This window comes from Malaya genurostris, chromosome 2 (assembly GCF_030247185.1).
Source record: "Malaya genurostris strain Urasoe2022 chromosome 2, Malgen_1.1, whole genome shotgun sequence".
Classification (NCBI taxonomy): domain Eukaryota; kingdom Metazoa; phylum Arthropoda; class Insecta; order Diptera; family Culicidae; genus Malaya; species Malaya genurostris.
In genome coordinates, this window is record NC_080571.1 from 116,839,065 (window position 1) to 116,857,445 (window position 18,381).

The following is an 18,381-nucleotide window of genomic DNA, read 5'->3' on the forward strand; positions in this document are numbered from 1 at the left end:
AAAACAGCCTTAGCGTTATCAACACCGGTGACCATACACATGTTAACTTTGCTACCGGAACTGGGACCTGTATAGACGTAGCTTTCTGCACGTCCGAATTAGCTGGCACTATAGAATTTAATACTAGCACTGATACTCACGGTAGTGACCACATCCCAATCATTCTCTCTCTCCCCGGAGAACTGAATCAGTGCAACACAAGACCTCGCTGGAAAATTGAGGAAGCCGATTGGACAACATTCCAAACGATCGTAAATTTTAACCGCATGTCCACAGCTGAGCAGCAAATAACCGAAATCACCAATAGCATAATTAAAGCAGCGGAGGCCACCATTCCGAAATTATCTGGTAAAGCAGGAAAGAGGTCTGTACCATGGTGGAACTCAGATGTGGCATCGGTCGTTAAAGCCCGAAGAAAATCACTTAGAAAGATGAAAACAGCGATAAGAAACGGAAATAACAACCAGAAAACCCTTGTGGAAGATTTCAGGAAAGCTCGGATCAACGCGCGCAATGTTGTAGATCAAGCACAAAAAGCTTCTTGGAATAGCTTTGTCGGAAGATTCACCGTAAAAACCCCCGTCAGAGATATGTGGAAAAGCTTCCATCGAATACAAGGTAAAACTATATCAACCAACATCAGCGCCATTGAACGCAATGGTATCGTGTACACGGAGTCAGAATCCATCGCAGAGGCTCTAGCTAATTCATTTGAAAATATCTCTAGCTGCGAATCGTACCATCCTGATTTTCTACGCCTCAAAACTAAAATCGAAAAACAACCGTTAAACATCCCTGAAGAAAAGAATTCAGCATGTAATAACCCTTTCACCTTCTATGAACTAGAAGAAGCTTTATTCGGACTGCGAGGTTCCGCTCCAGGGCCGGACATGATACACAACGATATGATAGCAAATCTCCCCTGGGACTGTAAACAACAATTACTGGAAGCTTACAACCGGCTGTGGCAAGACTCTATATATCCATCGTGCTGGACCCAATCATTTGTAATTCCAGTGCATAAAGGAAAAGGAGTGAGAGCTGACCCTGGCAGCTATCGTCCAATTTACCTAAACAGCTGTTTAGGTAAAGTTCTAGAGCGCATGGTGAACAACAGATTAGTACACATCCTGGAGTCCAGAGAACTCATCCAGAAACACCAGTATGCATTCCGAAAAGGAAAAACCACGATCGATCATCTATCGGAACTAGAAACCACAGTAAGGAATGCTCTTGCGAAGAACCATTACGTGCAAGCAGTGTTTATTGATGTAACTAAGGCATACGATACCACTTGGCGCCGTCTTATATTGAATCAGCTACGAACTTGGAATATTGGCGGTAAGATACTAAAATTTATCCAACAACTGCTATCTCATAGAACTTTTAAAGTGGTAGCAAATGGTAAATTATCCAAAGAGAAAACAATGCAAACTGGACTATGCCAAGGATCTGTACTGAGTGTTACACTCTTTCTTATTGCCATTGACACAATTGCATCCAAACTACCTGCAGATGTCAAAATCTTATTATACGCTGATGATGCCGTCCTTATTGCTACAGGACCGAATGCAAAATCGGTTCAAATTCTGTTGCAGAACTCACTCGAAGAAGTGGAAAAATGGGAAACCTCCACAGGGTTTAGACTGTCAACCGAGAAGAGCGCCACTGTTATCTTCCGGAAGCCTGGGTCAAGGAAACCTACTCCGAGCACAATCAAACTGAATGGCGAACTTATCCCTCAGAGAACAAGTCACAGATGCCTCGGAATTATATTCGATCAATTCTTGCAGTTTAAAGAATACATCGACGAAGTTGCCACATCTTGTCGACAACGCATCCACGTGATCCGGAAAGTTGCATCGAAACACTGGGGTGGTGATAGACAAACACTTACAAAGCTGTACCGCACTACGGTATTGGAAAAGATGCTCTATGGTGCTCCAATTATATCTGCTTGCAGCAAAGTAACACTACAAAAACTTGAAACCATCCACAACTTTGGATTGAGGGTAGTAAGCGGTGCGTTCCACACTAGCCCAATTACAAGCATCCAAGCAGAAGTTGGAATTCCCAGTGTCTCAACTCTGCTTGACCAAAGAACAGCTATATTCACTGCCAGGACGATATCAACGAGGCCAGCAAATGATCCTGAAAATGAAACCGATTCCGCTTCGAATATGTCGGACGAAAGTAGCTCAGAAAACAACAGCTCTGGAGAGCTTTGGAACACAACTGTGGCAAGAGGTGTTGACCCAATGATCCCAAGAGGAAAAGAAATATTGAACAGCTTGAAACTCCCGATTCCCACTCTAGAGCGATTCATACGCCCCTCCAGCGCACCATGGAGCCGACTTGCAATACCAGTAGACAAAAGCCTTTTACAGGCGGTTCGAAGTGGATCTCCTGCTGCAGACTTAGAAAGGATATTCCTTCTGAGGAAATCAACTAAATACCGATTTTATCGTGCAATATATACCGATGGGTCGAAACAAGCCAGTAGATGTGGATTCGCGGTGGTTTGTGAAAACGCCAAAACGCTTAAAAGAATTAGTAACATGTGCAGCATATTCGACGCAGAATGTAAAGCAATTACAGAAGCGCTGAAATGGATAGCAGAACAACGAACAGGTGCCTACATAATCTGCACCGACTCACTGAGTGCAATAACAGCTCTGGAGATTCGGAAAATTAAATCTAATTGGAAAGACGAAACAGTCAATCTCTACAAACAAATAATAACGCAAGGAACGGCAGTCACTTTCTTTTGGGTTCCTGCTCATGTTGGTATACTAGGAAACGAAATTGCGGACGGTGAAGCAAAGCGCGCATTACAGGAGCCAGAAACCCAAGAGCCACTGGATTTCAACACATTCAAATCAGTCATCAAAACCCGGTTCCTGTGGCATTGGAATTCCAGGTGGCTGTCCTCCAGAAGTAAAATGTCGGAAGATAAAAATTCTGTACTACCTTATACGAAGGTATTCACAGGAGTTCGAAAAGAAGATGTCACCTTGTCCCGATTGAGAATAGGCCACACTCAAATCACACATTCGTACTTGCTAGAGCAAAAAGACCCACCGCGCTGCAATATGTGCAATGCCAGCCTAAGTGTCAAGCATATTGTTGCTGAGTGTCCTGGACTAGAAACAGAACGAATACGAGTAGGACTAACCTCCAACATACGTGAATCCCTTGCTGATGATACTGTTAGGGCAAAGAAAACTTTAACTTTCTTGAAAAATATCAAATTATTCGATTGTATTTAAGTTTAATGCCAGGAGAAAGCAATGAAATGTAATCTATTCCTCAAAAGTAATACGGTTGAAGGACCCGAAAGACAGTAGTTAAAAGGTCCTTAATAAACTTAATAAAAAAAAAAAATTATTTATTATTTATTATTCATTATTTATTATTTATTATTTATTATTCATTATTTATTATTTATTATTTATTATTTATTATTTATTATTTATTATTTATTATTTATTATTTATTATTTATTATTTATTATTTATTATTTATTATTTATTATTTATTATTTATTATTTATTATTTATTATTTATTATTTATTATTTATTATTTATTATTTATTATTCATTATTTATTATTTGTTATTTATTATTTATTATTTATTATTTATTATTTATTATTTATTATTTATTATTTAATATTTAATATTTATTATTTATTATTTATTGTTTATTGTTTATTATTTATTATTTATTATTTATTATTTATTATTTATTATTTATTATTTATTAATTATTAATTATTATTTATTATTTATTATTTATTATTTATTATTTATTATTTATTATTTATTATTTATTATTTATTATTTATTATTTATTATTTATTATTTATTATTTATTATTTATTATTTATTATTTATTATTTATTATTTATTATTTATTATTTATTATTTATTATTTATTATTTATTATTTATTATTTATTATTTATTATTTATTATTTATTATTTATTATTTATTATTTATTATTTAATATTTATTATTTATTATTTATTATTTATTATTTATTATTTATTATTTATTATTTATTATTTATTATTTATTATTTATTATTTATTATTTATTATTTATTATTTATTATTTATTATTTATTATTTATTATTTATTATTTATTATTTATTATTTATTATTTATTATTTATTATTTATTATTTATTATTTATTATTTATTATTTATTATTTATTATTTATTATTTATTATTTATTATTTATTATTTATTATTTATTATTTATTATTTACTATTTATTATTTATTATTTATTATTTATTATTTATTATTTATTATTTATTATTTATTATTTATTATTTATTATTTATTATTTATTAATTATTATTTATTATTTATTATTTATTATTTATTATTTATTATTTATTATTTATTATTTATTATATATTATTTATTATTTATTATTTATTATTTATTATTTATTATTTATTATTTATTATTTATTATTTATTATTTATTATTTATTATTTATTATTTAATATTTATTATTAATTATTTATTATTTATTATTTATTATTTATTATTTTTTATTTAATATTTATTATTTATTATTTATTATTTATTATTTATTATTTATTATTTATTATTTATTATTTATTATTTATTATTTATTATTTATTATTTATTATTTATTATTTATTATTTATTATTTATTATTTATTATTTATTATTTATTATTTATTATTAATTATTTATTATTTATTATTTATTATTTATTATTTATTATTTATTATTTATTATTTATTATTTATTATTTATTATTTATTATTTATTATTTATTATTTATTATTTATTATTTATTATTTATTATTTATTATTTATTATTTATTATTTATTATTTATTATTTATTATTTATTATTTATTATTTATTATTTATTATTTATTATTTATTATTTATTATTTATTATTTATTATTTATTATTTATTATTTATTATTTATTATTTATTATTTATTATTTATTAATTATTATTTATTATTTATTATTTATTATTTATTATTTATTATTTATTATTTATTATTTATTATTTATTATTTATTATTGATTATTTATTATTTATTATTTATTATTTATTATTTACTATTTATTATTTTTTATTTATTATTTATTATTTCATTTATTATTTATCAACTTACAGCTTTTACAAATGTATGAAGGTTTTTTTGAAAATTGTATAAGTACGAAATGCATTATCATTCGAAAACAGTTCACGCAAATTTACGTGGAAGAACATTTAATACTGTGTCTAAAACTCCATGACATGAAATTCATTGAAATAAAAAAAAGAATACTGATAATAACTGCCGCGACTTGAACCGCGAATTATTAAATCAAAAGTACGTCTGTTAATCGACTGAGCCACAGAAGCATGCGTCTTCTTGGCTGGTAAAAGGTGCAGTGAAATTCATATAGTCGCACCTGTTAGAATAACGCAAGTTTCAGTCGAAACCAGTAAATGTCAAGCTAATCTGACATTAAGTGAAATTTTTCGTCATTTGATAAATTGGGTCTTCAAGAATTACATCGTATGAGGAATTAAGTCACCTGTAAAATTTTAAAATTTTTAGTGTGTAACTCCTAACTGGGTAATTTGTTTTACTAATTAAAGAACCCTGCACATGGAAAAAACATGAAGAAATAGCCTAATTGATAAAAAGAAACCAAGCATGCTTCGCCGTAATTGTTTACCACGGCATTCACTTGCATTTAATATTTATTCAAACAATTGATTGAATTTTAAGAAATGCAGTGCAAGCTGGTATGAGTTATGAAGAGAATGGTAAACGTGTTTCGTTTTAATTATATTCCAAGCATCTGTCGATTAGATGAATCAATTTTTCCAGCAAATATGATAAATCGGATAATAATTTGCATACGGTTGAATATTGTCACCCGATTTCCAGTAAGAAAAAAAGCAATCCTTTCCTTTTTCACCGATCAATCATTAATGCGTCCACTGTAAATCCAAATATACCGAAAAAGCTGGCAAAGAACATTGCTACAGTTTTCTTTGTTACCAACTGACCGAATATCTAGCCTCCGTTCGGTGGCTGCGTGGGATGGTCATCAAACTGTCATATGCACACACCAGCAAGAAGTAAAATATGTGCGAACGAGCATAGCAAAACATAAATTCCAATCCTTTTCTGTCGTCAATCGGTCTTTCACCGATAACGAGCAACCCCATCAGCAGGGGCCAGCATCACCAGCCACCGAACTTCGTCAGTCTATGGACTAGCTTGGCTCGGAAGAACTTCGACGAATTGTGCTGTGAGTTGGAACCGCCAATAATCCCCAGCGTGTGAGCGCGGGAGCATCAGTTTCCAATCGTCGCTAACCGGTCAGTGTAAGATCTGCGATGTGGTGAGAAAAGAGTCTGGAATGAAATGCATCCACTGGCGAAATCGGTGTCCGGTGAAATATTTCAACTGAAATGTTTCCTTGGTCGCGCAACAAGTTTCTGTTCTCTCGCAGGAGAATTGAGTATGACGAGAAAATGATTTATTTACTGATGCCGGTCGATGCTAAGAGAGAATCGCGTTTCGCGTTGTTTGCTGTTTTCTGTTCTTTATTTCCTACCCGAGTTCCTCGCGATTCCTGGCAGGCTGTTGAAATGCGCAGATTGAAAGCATTTCCCTATACGATGATAAGATGTTTGATCAGATATGTAGAATGTTATTCGTTTCTGTTTTATAATTTCGGAAGAGGTTTTCGTATGTATGTAAAATAATGCGCATCCCCTTAGCGTGGGATTTTGTTTAAAGTGCACAGAGAGAGTAGAGTGATTACAGATTGCGCCCAAAGTTGATTTGTCACCACCATCGGTGGTTTAGTGAGCAAAAATGATCTATCCATTTCCTCATTTCTAGAGGGATCGATTTGGTAAGCATAAAAAATGGCCTAAGGATTGATTTGCTGCCTCCAAAAAACGTAGCACCCGTGGCGAATTAAATAGTTGAAACACAAACAAGTTTTCGTTATTTTCTAGAATTTAAATTCTTTAAATCTGAACACCGGAAAATGGTTTCACAGATCAAATGCAATAAATTTACACACAGAAAACTTTTTCCAAGAAGTAGCCATATGTTGAAATGACTCAGATTGACTTGCTGAATCGTGCCGGTTTTTCTCTAATCGTTGTAGCTCAGAAATTATTTATTTTATGTCGTTTATTTAACCCCTGCTTCAGTGCCGTAGTGAGGCTGAGGCAAGTGAGGCGACCGCCTCGGGCGCCAATATCCAGGGGCGCCAAAACATGACCGTTTTGGCACGGAACGACCGAAATTAGCTCTGCGCCTAATTCGTATTACTGTTTTTGAATTAGTTAATTTTAACAACAAAATTTCCAAAATAACTATGAAATTAGTTGAAATTGAGAATTTACTTTGCTGAAAAAAACTCTTATTTTTAGAGAATGTGTTTAGTTGGCGAATATTCTGGACACAAACCAGAAATATTTCAATCCAGTACGAAATTCTCATTGACAACAAATTTTGTTATTAAAATCAGAAAATTTGTTTCTATTTATCTATCACCATCATTACTAAAGGACAGGACAAAGAAAACAAAAATGAAATTGGTTTTATTAACAAGTTCATTAGCTAAAAACTCATGAGAAGTGTCAAAGCAAAACAATCCATTAAAAAGCTAAAAGGGACAGTCTTGTTGAAACTGCTTGCAAATTGTTTTGATGTTTTTCGCATGTGTTACGATATATCCATATATAAATTTCTAAACCGATATGTAAAATGACGTAAACTATTAGTGGAAAGTGTATTTATTCAGAATTTGTGCGCATTTAAAGCGATTGTGCGTAATAATGTTTTTACGGGGAACAATGAAGTGAGTTTCGAATATTGCACTCTAATTGTATATGTCAAATGATGTTTTTTGTATCTTCAAACCTTCTGGGCTACGCTGTCCGGTGTACTACTTGTACCGAGTGCTCAAAGTTTTCAGTGAGATAGTCAATTACGAATGAAGAAAACAGCAATTGAGAAGAAAAATTTTCAAAAAGAAGTTTATGTTTCGCTTATGTCTTTTTCTCCAATACAACATCGTATTTATACCTGCCAATATAGAAAAGACAACCGCGACTGAAATTTTTGTCGGTAATAGTGTGCCATCTAGTGGCTAGTAGTCATTACGGTGTTAGCGTTATTTCGGTGACAGAGCGCCATATAGCTGCAAATGGCAGAAACCAATTCAACCATTTATGTTGGTTGAAAACAACGTTTTATTTCTCTAATTCAACTAAAAAATTAGTTGAATGGATATGAAGCGTGCCTTAGCTAAGAAATGACAGCACGTATAATTGGTGAATTCAACTAAAAAAATAGTCATTTCAACAAATATTTTATTATTATTAAGGGAATTAGAATTAAAAAATCTAAATTAGCAAAAGTAAGATTTTTTTAGTTGTCTCGAAAAATAACTAACTAAAATCAGAAAATCAACTAATTTTTTTCGCCAAAATGCTGATTTCGGTCTTTCCGTGGGTAAAAAAATATTCAATTACTTTATGGAAACGTTAATTTCTTGCTGTTGATATACATAAAAAGCAATTCTACAGTAATTTAGAATACAGAACCACCTATTGGATTGAAACTACCAAAGATCTTATTCTCAGAGAGCAATCTTTCGAACTTCTTGAAGAACAAAAATTTGATTTTCCAAAGCCATTGGTAAGGTTGCCCTTCCTCCCTGAACAGGATTACCATTCCAGAAAGTTGGCTATTGGGAGATCCAGATTAAATCAAATGTGCAAGTGCGTAGATATCTGTAATACTATTCACTGCACTGATATCGCACGTTTTAACGTAGGACTACTCATTGAATTCTGTATATGAATGGATTCAAAATACGAAAAAAACGTGCAAACAGTGATCAGGTCGCATCGATTCGAACTAAACTATATGTTTGAGATAGTAGATGGTCGAAACATTAATAAATAACGAACAATGTAAAATTTTCCATGTTTACCAAGACGTACTCATAGCTTCACTTGACTTGAATTCTCTGCGGTTCATTTGTGACGTGGAAACAGATTCTATGCTCATAAGCCTTCGGTGGATTTTATGCGCCGTTCGCCTTGCATAAGAGGCCATAATTTTTGTTGAAATTTCGATCATTTTATCAGAGGTGACATTGTGGTAGATATTTTTTTGATGCCAAATGTCTTAGAATTGTTGATACGGCGAGATCTAGTGTCATCTAGAAAAACTTATTTAAGGGGTTGCACAACTGTATAAAGAAAAGAGAAGGACTTTTTTGGGGAATTATTTTGGGATCAAAAGATGGAGTAATCCGAATTTTGTATAAAGCACTTTTTAATATGCATATTCAAGTACAAAAAATGATCAGTTTTAAAAATTGAAAAACAAAATGACGGCTTGGCGGCATACCCGCTAAAGTGCTGCATTTTGACGGCCGGAAACATAAGTCAAGTAAATCTTGACCAATCGATTTAAAAATTTTACAGAATATTCTCGATAGTTATCTCCACACAGGTAGGTAAGGATTTTTTAATTGAATGATTTTCTGAAACATGGCAGCTCTTTGAAATAAAAACCGCATTTTCATCACAAAATTGTGCATAAAAAAATATTCACAATTTTCAAAAACCCCTCCGTACCTCTGTGGAGATAACTGAATTTTAAATCACTTCAAAATAGATTTAACACAGGAGTATGCTGGTTCTTCATTTTGATTTATAAACCTTTTTAAGAACTGTTTACTTGGCTGCAATATGATCTTATAACAGTACTCAGAAGGCATTTGTGGAGTTTACAGATTCACGAGATTTATGATATAACACTCAAGAGAGTTTCTAGTATTTACTAAAATTGAAAATGTTTCTTGAGATAACCTTACACAAAAATTAAATAGTGTGTGTGTCTTCATGGTGTTTGTTAAAAATTGGCGGGCGACTATTTTTGAGTTTGCTTCGGGCGCCAGAAATGCTCACTACGGCTCTGCCCTTCTTAAACCTTTGCGTTCGTTCACCGGGGTAAGCAATTGTTAATTCTACAAAAATGAAGTTGTAGAGATACAAGAAGAAGTTGTAGAGATTCGATAGAGAACTTTGCAAAAAATATACACTGGAAAGAAAAGAAGAATGCTCTTCCAAGAGTTAGAGATCTAACTGAAAAAATTAATTTAAGAAATTTTAAAACATAATTTTACTTTAAATTCCAACATAAAATCTTCATTCGATGGTTATTTAGTGTGAATAATAATCATTTAAACAATAGATCATAATTTTGCACATCAAATGCAACAATTTTACTCATCGAGATTCTTAGAAGTAAACGTTTTCGATCGATGCCTTTCACGCATCCTACCTGGGTTTGATTCCCAACCCCGCACATAGGGTCAGGAAACTTCTCTGATCAGAAGAGGCGAAAGACCTCATTGTTAAAACCTCTACAATAACAAATCTGAAAAATTTAGAAAGCTACAACTTATATGAAGTTCAGTGGATCTGTTGACAATTTGGAACGTATAGATTGGATTCCAGTAATTTTGTTTTCAATATATTTTTATAGATTCCAGCAATGAGTAACATAGCAATGAGTAACATATAACATAAAGTTTAAGTTATCAAGATCAAACTGTTTTAACAGCAGAAATACTGGGATATTTCAATTCTATTCATTTTTTAATTACTTTTTTTTAAATTTAAATGAGTTCCTGAAGCGGTTATTGGGGGGACATTTTTTTACACCTCCCGAGCGTGTACACTAATGGCTTATGCCGTTTTTCATTGAAAAACACTGGTGGCGTGGATTGCTTTGGTTTTGCACTTTAGAGCAGAAATGGCAATGTTTTCACACGAAGAATACAATAACAAATTGAAATCAGGCCGTGATTGTTTAAATAACCTTGCCAAAAATTTGTAGTTGGTTCGGGATAAAATTCGCACGGTTTAAAAATCAGACGTCTTTTGGCGTAAATGCGTCAAAATTCACTATTCCCAATAATGGTCAGACAATTGTGAATATCTTCTGTTGTATTTAATGCATGTTCATATTTTTTTCTCCATACTATCGATAATATCCTCAGTAATTTATGATAAACTTTCCAGTAGAAGAAAATAACCACAAACAACTTAAAATTGAAGATTTCGGAAATGTTTAGTATGAACGAACAATAAGATGATTTAGTGCCAAAAAAGGAGCGTAAAATTTCAACCGCGTCAACTGAACGAATCATCGCACAATGCGTATCGTGCAAATCCGATATACACTAAGGTCTCTTTTTACACGGGGGTTACGTACCGTGTTAAAAAAATCCGTGTAAAATAAAACCGAGTTAATTGCGGAAACCGTGCAAAAGAACCGCGTGGAAAATTTGACGTAATAATTCCAAAAACCGTTGATTTGAGTATTTGTTTGTTTTGTTGTTGATAAAATGTAACTGTTTTTTCACAATGAAAACGAAAATCTGAAAACCAGCCTGTGGTTACGAGAAGGTCTAGTCATACTTGATAAAACACATTGGATGACAAATTAAAATTAGAACACACAGGAAACACGTTGTACGATAATCAAAAAAATCTAAATGGCTCATGCCTTATGTTTAATGATTTCGGTTTTCAAAAAAAAAAAACGATAATACGTACAATTTAAAACGTTCGACTAAAGAAGTACTAATAATACCATCCATAAACACTTTCACTGCAAATAAAGCTTGAGAATAAGTTCTTTTCAATTCCGAAGTTTCGATGTGTAGTAAACACTAACGATCTTAATAGTCATATTTTTAATTACACTGAGTGGAAAGAAATGAGTATTGGATGAAGATCTATGCACGCAGCGACAGAATTAAAGGGGAAGAATTCATAGAGATGAATATGGATCAAATTAGAAATGGTATTACTATGGCTATGGCTGAAGAAACTCATTTAATTGGTGTAAATCATAATACTACTAGAGTTATATTATTCAATAGATTAGTAAATCCGACTATTTCTTCAACGCTACGAAATTCTCGATAATATCAATGACGATGCTGATATCATACACAACAACTGAGCGGAAGAGACGTTGTCGTGTAATTTACATCAGGGCTGAAGATCTGATGACTAATTAATCATTTTATGGAACGACAGTCAATGATCTCGTGAATTATTGAGTGAATGATTTCATTTAATTTTTAAACAATTTAAAGCTCTAATAATCGTTTTCTTACAGACAACCTGTTCCCTTTTTAAAAATTTTCTCAAAAAACAAATGACAGTGCTTTCTAAACTCTCATCAGAAACCGTGGTAATTGCGAAAACCGCGTAAATAAAAACCGCGTTAATTCCGGAATCCGTGTAAAAAAAACCGTGTATAAAAATACCGTGCGAAAAAATGCCGTGTAAAAAGGGATCTTAGTGTATAGAAATACGGATTAGTTTTTGTTTGTTTTGATTATAAAGGCTTTAACCTTAAGGTCACTCACCACCTCGGAACAGAAAAACTTGTTGACCCTATGTTCGGGTGTTGAGATTCGAACCTATGTAGGTTGCACGAATGGCTTTGACTAGCCCATTACGCTATACCCGTCCCCAAATACGCATTATTTTTTGTGATTGAGTGCAGAGGGCTTGCGACACGTATTATTCGATAGTATAACAGGCACTTTAGCTTGATGAGTGGATGTCAAAAATAACTTCGGTTTGTCAAAATTCTTTAAAAGATTTACAATATGGTAACTAAACATTGTCATATTTGATATTGAACTTATTATTATTATATGTTTATTATTGAGGCCTAATTTCAACCTCTATTTGTCATACGCCGGAGTCTATATCGTGCTTCATAAGGGCGCAGTTTCATTTTCAGCGAGCAAATGTTATTCGTTTTTATGTCAATCAGGTTATGTATGGCATTACCCACCCGCTTTTTTTACACTGGTTTGTTTCTTATGCGAATCAACAATTATGACTATTGATTAAAGCTCTGCGAAGTCATTAATAATGTTGTCTTGAAAAATCGTGTGAAAAGTCGTGTATATTCAAGCCGTGCAAAAAAAAAATGGGTGTGGAAACAAAATTGGGTTGAGTGAAATTTGGTCTACCAGCAATAATAAAGGGTGATTTTTAAGAGGAATACGATTTGATTCACGAAAAACAAACACAAAAATTTTTGAAAATTGATGAAATCTTTATTGGAATCAATAAAACGATCAAAATGTTTTAAGGTGATTTCATACAAATGTTGGCCGCGGCTACGCTTTAGATGACCCATGCGCAAGGTCCAATTTTGGCACACTCTCTCCAACATTTCGGCCGGTATTTCACGAATAATGCCACCGGCCCATAATCCACACGAAACAGTGACTTTTTTTTGGATGCATTATTGGTAGCTCTTGCAATGCTTCTGGCTGGCCTTAACTCCAGATGCGGCAATTTTGCTTGTTGATGTATTCATTCAATCAGAAATGAGCTACGTCGCTAAACATATTTTTTCGATAAAAAAGTGAATCTTTCTCCAACTTTGCAGCGCCCATTCATGATTAAGACTAAACAACGATTTTTGATTAAAATATAGACCAAACTAAACAAGTTTGTCTATGACACAAGACACGATTCACACTTGATCTGCCAAAAACAGTGTTGCGAAAAGATACTAGCAAAAAATCACCTTTTAGTTAGGAGGCTGGACCCCCTTGGGATGACTTCGTGGTATAATCAAAGTCGATTCGTACGGAAACCAGCTAACATGACATACAAACTCTACTAGTACACACTCTTAATTACGATTTGAATGTTTGTTTCATCCGAAAATATGCAATAATTTTTGATAGGACTATAAGACCTTGGAATTGACCCAATAACGGAATAACGGTTTAGAATCCAGTTTATAAAATTTTTTACGGTACCTTTCTATATGAGAAAGGCAAAACACAAAACTCTGTAAACAGAACGGTTAAATTTTATGACTTCTACCCGGTGAACGACCAAAATGGTTAAAGCCGGGGTAAAATAAATTATATAAAAAAAAACCTTTTAGTTGTAAGAAGTTCTAATCGATTTAATTATAAAATTGTTTTGAATTCTAAAACATCATAATATGTCATATTCAAACGATTATGTTGCCAAAAATATTTCAAGAATATTCTGTGAAATTTTCAAGCCAATAGGAACAATACTTAGCAAGTTATGGGCCTTTATTTTATACTGCGAAGAAGTTAATGCTCGGCGCACAGACCCAAGATTTCTGCTTTTATTTGCTTAAAAACTTGACAAAACATTCTTAAATTGTTTCATTATAACCAACAATAAAAGAAAAATATGATTTGTTGAAAATGTTAGACCCTACGGGCTCCTTTGAGTAATAAATTGTTTCCATTGAGTTTATAGACAAAAATCTTCAAAGTCGTTTTTCTCGAAAGTCCGCGTCCATCGTCATTCAAAAACTACTGCACCAATTTTTTTTTCAAATTGTAAAAAACCAGATCTCAACGTTTTCCTTTTTGTTGTTTGTTACTTTGGGGAGGTTTAACAGCTTTTTCGTGAAAAATCGTAGATTTCACTTTGAACAACCACAAAAAAACTCAAACAGAAACGTTGGAGTCTAGAAAAACAGCTACTCTAACTATGCTGCTTTGATTTGTTCACTTCTGATTAGTCTGCGCAGAGATACAATGGACACCGCAAATCATGACTTTTAAAAACTGTCCTCAAAAATACCTCTTCATCGACTTATTTCTTAATCTTTTTCCACGAAAAAAATTACAAAATGTTGTTCGAATGATGCTTTTTATTATGCTCAATGTTTGAATTTATTTTGTTGAACTATAAATCTGAAAAAAAATCGCAAAAACGATGATTTTTTCCATCATTTAGACCCTAGTACTCCTTAAGTACTAAAAAACAATTGCGAAGCGGTTGAATTGTGTTTCATTTTACTTCCGATTATCGATCCATCACGCAACTAATCTACAGCTTGCTGGATAGTAATTACTATGAGGTATCAAGGTTTTGACGAAGCTACCGCAGAGACAGGATTCGAATGCATGCAGGATAGTTTAATTAGCAAAACGACTTCCCCGGGTAGAAGAAAGCTACGGGTTCGAGTCCAGTAGGTTTTCGCAGTTTTCATATCATAGTTGTATTTGCATGTCATTTTTTCAATCTGTTTGTCTCGTTAGATATTAATAAAATTGAAAAAAATGCATAAATCAAGGAAAAAATATTCGTGATTTCCGGTGAAACGACTCACGTATGAAAACGTTTTATCATTTGAACACTAGAAGTTTATATATTTTTTTGCTTATTTCGGTAATAGTTTATCGTATTATCATATTGAGCCAACTTATTGAACAATTCCTCATTTAATCTAATAGTTTTTCATGTCTGCGAAATGCTGTCAATTGTGTGTGAAACAAATCATAAATTCATACCTTCATCACTCTGTCACATTTGACAGTTTACCCTATTACGTTTTTTTTTAACAACAGGATAAGCGAAGGGTTTGTTTATTTTATTCGGTGTTGAATTGACCATTTCGGAATCTGTCAGAACCAACTCCGGTGGATCAGTCAATGCCAATACGGTGTTTACATATGTTGTGCGAATAGTGTCTAAACAAGTTCAAAGTAAATATAATCCGTATCAAAATCGCATCTATCCACACTGATACGTGCTAATTGGATATCGAATCAACAGAAATGGTCCGGCTGGTACCGGGACGGCATACTAAAGAGAGTAGTGCAAACCGACAGCAACAGCGGCAGCATCCTCATCTGCGCAAAACTCGACTTTGTGTTGCTTCGCTTCTTCGGTTCTGGCTGCTATACAACACTGGCAATGGGTGGATGATGATATCCCACATGACGCTACAGGGCGGGTGGGATCGGACGGGGTGGAGCACATCAGCAACAGCAGCAGCAGAAGTATATGCGATTTGTTTGTTATGAACCAGCGGAGAGACGACAAAAATCATCAGTCGCCGCCGTGGGATCAAGGAATAAAGACGTCGGCCGTTATATTGGATTGCGTCGCCCCTTTTTCTCGGTTGCGTTCGGTTTTCCAATCATTTCCACTATATCGCTCTCTCGTGGGCACTCGATAGCACTTATATTTTTTTTTGGCCACCGGCAGACCGCGAACGGATTGACGAACGTACAAACGGACGGATTGTCGGTAGTGGCGCTGTGGTCCGAAGCCAATCACACCGGCACTGGTGCGTCAGTCCAGATTCTGCGGTCATTGGCGACGGTTGATGCGTACGGGTCATCCACCATTCGGCGAAAATTGGTCGCGTCCAAAATCAACGATCAACGTGCGACTTTGATGTTGGCGCGCGGTCATCGCGAAACACGAACTGGGACAGAGTTTAGTTACTAATGGCCCAACTGGTGAAAAGTTCTTCCGCTCCGAACGATACAAACGAGACACGACTGCGGTACCGTAAAATCGATTCTTCCGGTCGTTTGGTCCATTAAAACCATCCACACCGACAAATCGAAGCTACTCTAAAAGAAATCGATCATAAAAAAAACGTTGCCGCCTCGATTCGAACAGCTACCGGCCTAAGCAATTAAAAACTGAAACGTGAAATCACAAATCGTAGAACAAAAATTGATGCACGGTAAGAAGTGAATAACGATCCAGATGAAACAGTGAGAGCGGAATCAATTAAGAATATCTGTTCCCATAAATTATGAGATTATGGTAATTGAGTGTTTAGTGTGTAAACGATGCATGTTTATTCTGTGTTGATACGCCCGTTTATTGAATCATAATTACATAGCTCCGGCTTTGGCCGATCGCTCGTCGAGTCTAGTGAAGTCAGTGCGAATACACGGTGCCATCGTTGGTGGAAGAAGATAGAGGGCAGGTAAAAAAAACGTAATAAATTGTGCATCAGAACAGCTTCTAGGGCCACTTTTTGTACGATCAGCCAACGACAGCCTCTAGGAGCCATCCGCTGCCACCGGGACTGTCTACTGGGATGGAAGCATAATAGTCGAAAAATGTGTAAGTCTTTTTTTTTGTTTGCAAATGAGTTGTAATAGCCTGTAGCTCGTTCACAAGAATAAATGCTGTAATGATGTTTTCTGGTGCAGAAGTTATTCTCATAAATTGAATACAATTCAACGAACAATCGCTCTTGCGGAAGGAAAAGCTGCATCAACTGCACTGAATGATCTTGTTGGACTTTATCGTGGGATGGATTTTTTTTCCTTGTTGCTATGCAGTTACAAATTGATAGGTGGAGTGCACATAGCTATCCAAGGATAGTTAGTTCCTTTTAAGCGTTTGTTCGATCGATCAGTAAAACGAGTTGATTACTTTCGGTCATTAGGCGGGCAATGGCATGATAGAAAAATTTGAATTCATTTGCAAGTAAAACAAATCAATATTGTAGTTTTACGAATTTCACTAGACAATATCGAATGGTAAGAATGTTGGGTATAATAAATAATCGAAAAAGATAATGAATATATCAGCCACTTTTGCGAGAAAACGTAATTGAATTCAAGAATAACTAAAGATGTGTAATTGTGAATTTCTATTAAGTGTACTGCATCCTTTTTATTTTGATTTTGTTAATTGTAAGTGGCTTTATCTTTTAAACGTGGAGGAGAGGAGAGAAAAAAATACAAAAGAATAAACATGCTTTTTTTCCACTTTGTGGTGCACTTTCTGTTTTTTCTGACTTTACTTCGAAAACTAACAGAGTAATTTCACACCAAACCGCCCAGAAATGGCAAAATTCTGGCACGACCCTCTTGGATATGCATGAGACTTTACATGTAATGATAGGTATAGCAAATGAAGTATTTTTCAATGGTCTAGAGATTTTCTTCACTCAAGATCAATTTTTGAAAAGGGCGTATGTGTTTTTAGCCAGATTATTTTCAAACAATTATAACTAGATATCTATAGATTTTACAACAAATATGTCTAAGAAGTAGTTGTAGGTAATCAATTTAAATTTCTAGAAAAAATACACTGATAAAAATATCTTCCATTTTATCGTGAAATCGAAAATAAAATTTATTTTTGAAAATTTTCAATTATTTTAAGTATATTTTAAAATTTAATTTAACAAAAAAAGTTAAGTTACAAGAGATTTAATGAATGTTATAGAAAATTGGAGAGATGATAAAAACTTTCTAACAATTTTCAAAAAAACATATTTTGTTAGTAATAAATGTATCTCAGAAATGAAATATTATTTTCCAAGCTACGTTCAATGAAAAAATTTCATGAGAATACGTCCTTTTTCAAATTAGTCTGGGTTCTCCATGGCCAAGTTTATTATTTTTGTAATTCTCATGAAATTTTGAATAAACTATTCTTTGACATCAAGACGATGCGAGCTTCTGTTTTCGAGGTAGA

General features: G+C 33.4%; 1 protein-coding gene across 2 annotated transcripts in view; it reads left to right on the forward strand.

Annotated features, from left to right (window-relative positions):
- The first annotated feature begins 15,992 nt into the window (after positions 1-15,992).
- LOC131431532 (cardioacceleratory peptide receptor) overlaps positions 15,993-18,381 on the forward strand; it is a 236,366-nt gene continuing 233,977 nt past the window's right edge. For both annotated transcript variants that reach the window (XM_058597315.1, XM_058597314.1), the window contains exon 1: positions 15,993-17,013. The gene's annotated coding sequence lies outside the window, so the exon portion shown is untranslated. The remainder of the gene's footprint in view (positions 17,014-18,381) is intronic.